Genomic DNA, 2,753 nt, shown 5'->3' with positions numbered 1-2,753 from the left:
AAATAACTGTACTTCAGTTAAAAAAAAAGAGGTACATAGGGAGGACTGCTGATGGCCCAGAGTTCCATTTCCACTGCTGCTGCTGCTGCTGCTAAGTCGCTTCAGTCATATCCAACTCTGTGCGACCCCATAGACAGCAGCCAACCAGGCTCCCCTGTCCCTGGGATTCTCCAGGCAAGAACACTGGAGTGGGTTTCCATTTCCTTCTCCAATGCATGAAAGTGAAAAGTGAAAGTGAAGATGCTCAGTCATGTCTGACTCTTAGCGACCCCATGGACTGCAGCCAGCCAGGCTCCTCTGTCCATGGCATTTTCCAGGCAAGAGTACTGGAGTGGGGTGCCATTGCCTTCTCCACTAGGGATGTCCAATAATGACATGCACACCTTAGGCAGATGGTATTTCCCATATGTAAGCCAAGCCTACAGTATCTGGTACCTATTCTGTGGGCCAGCCCTACCGAAATATCAGCTGCAAGGAAATGGTATGTGTGGGAGAAGCATTGGAGTCATTTCTAAAAAAAGAGCTCCTTATCAGGGTATAATTTGAGATGAAGTTAGGAAGAAGAACTGTGATTCGGAGTGCAAGGAATGAAGCCAAAAGTCTGGAACTGGGATGGCAGCCAATCACTGTGTCAAGAGTAACAGCAAGGGAACCAGGGAACAAGTGAAGGTTAACCGTAGGATAACAAGAAAAAGTCCAAGCGATGGCGGGGCAGTGCGGAGAGGAATGCAGGCTGCAGGCCATGGCATTCCTTTCAGGCACAGCTTGTAACTGAGCTGGACCGGGGATGTGAGATATGTTGCTCTGTATTTTTGTAGGGACTATGGTTCAATTTGTTGTTTTGTTTTTTTTTTTTTAGTCACCATTATTATTTAGGTAGAAAGGTCACTTCAGGGTACTTCACGAGTCAGATAGCATGTGTATTAATAGTTTTTGGTATTTGAAGGAGTCTGAGTTGCAAAAAACAAAATTCAACAGTGTATTTAAAAGTTCTACCTCAAGTCATGCGGTCCAAGAACACTTCGTCCTAATAAAAAGCAGGATTGATGCTCATTATCCCAATTAAAGGTGAAAGATAAAGGATGTGAAAATAGATAATTGGGACGGTTTCTAAGCCCAAATTTCTTCTTTCAGAACTCTACCAATATATTTAGATCCTAATCGAAGTGACATTTAATGAAATAAATGTCCATTTATTCCATTTATAAATGGACATTTATAAATTATTAAAGTACATACATGGTTTAAGTAAAACATTTTTGTATATAACCAATAAATATTTCAACATCTTTAAATTTTAATTTATCATTATTGTATCTTTCTTTGTAGTTCTAGTTTAGTATGCTGAGATAAAGGACAAAATTTTGAAAAAAGTAAGATGTAATTATATTTGCAACATTAAAGATAATGGTAAGCAAGTAGGCTTATTGTATAGTTGTTTTAGGCTTCAGGTAGTTTTAAATCAACACGTTTTAAATTTGTATTTCACTAATTCAGACCGGGTAATCCAATTTTTATTTTTTTCTCTTAGTGGAAATCATGTAGCCCAGGGGAAATATCTTCTGAGACACTGATAAGGCACATTTTCTAGAATTGTCTTGGGTTCATAGAGCTGTTTCTATTCTATTCATAGAGCTACTGTTTCTATTTTCCTGTATTTTCTCTCTTTCTAAATTAGTTTAGGCAGAGAATGCTTTCGTATCAATTGTTTTGAATAACATAAGTACTTCCTTGTTTATTCATGTTAAATCTTTATCGGGGTGTCTGGTACAAAATAAGTATTCTCTAACATTAATGGTCATACTGTTTCCAGACTTACACATTTCCCTGTCATTTTTCCATGGTCCTTCATTCAATAAATATCAATTGAGTGTGAGACAGGCTCATTAAAAATTGCTTTATAATGAACTTCCCCCGAGGGTTGTATTATTTCAGAGTCAAAGTCAAGATTATGATCAAGTTATATGGTCCATTTATATCTCCCAGTATTTCTATCAGAGTTGTATGTTTCCAGTTTTAGTCTTCAATGGTTCTGTAAGAAAAGCTCTACTAATTTCCCTAATCCTGCTACTGATTTCCCCGAAATAAAGAGTTATGATTCATTATTCATTAATATGCATGTATATGAATTTTTCATTATATAACATTCGTTTGTTTCAGTATCATTTTATTAGTTATCTATTGTTGTATAACAAATTATCCCCAACATCTAGCAGCCTAAAACAAGTATTTATTATCTTGCCAAGTTTCTGAAAGTTAAGAATCCAGAAGCAACTTCAGTTCAGTTCAGTTCAGTCGCTCAGTCGTGTCTGAATTTTTTTGACCTCATGGACTGCAGCACGCCAGGCTTCCCTGTCCTTCATCATCTCCTGGAGCTTGCTCAAACTCACGTCCATCAAGTTGATGATGCCATCCAACCATCTTATCCTCTGTCATCTCCTTCTCTTCTCACCTTCAATCTTTCCCAGCATCAGGGACTTTTTCAATGAGCCAGCTCTTCGCATCAGGTGGCCAAAGTATTGGAGCTTCAGCTTCAGCCTCAGTCCTTCCAATGAATATTCAGGATTGATTTCCTTTAGAATTGACTGGTTGGATCTCCTTGCAGTCCAAGGGACTCTCAAGAGTCTTCTGCAGCACCACATTTTGAAAGCATCAATTCTTCCGCGCTCAGCCTTCTTTAAAGTCCAACTCTCACACCCAAACATGACTACTGGAAAAACTATAGCTTTGACTATACAGATCTTTGTTGGCAA

This window comes from Bos indicus x Bos taurus, chromosome 6, assembly GCF_003369695.1.
Source record: "Bos indicus x Bos taurus breed Angus x Brahman F1 hybrid chromosome 6, Bos_hybrid_MaternalHap_v2.0, whole genome shotgun sequence".
In the NCBI taxonomy this organism is placed as follows: Eukaryota; Metazoa; Chordata; class Mammalia; order Artiodactyla; family Bovidae; genus Bos; species Bos indicus x Bos taurus.
This window is presented reverse-complemented; position numbering follows the sequence as displayed.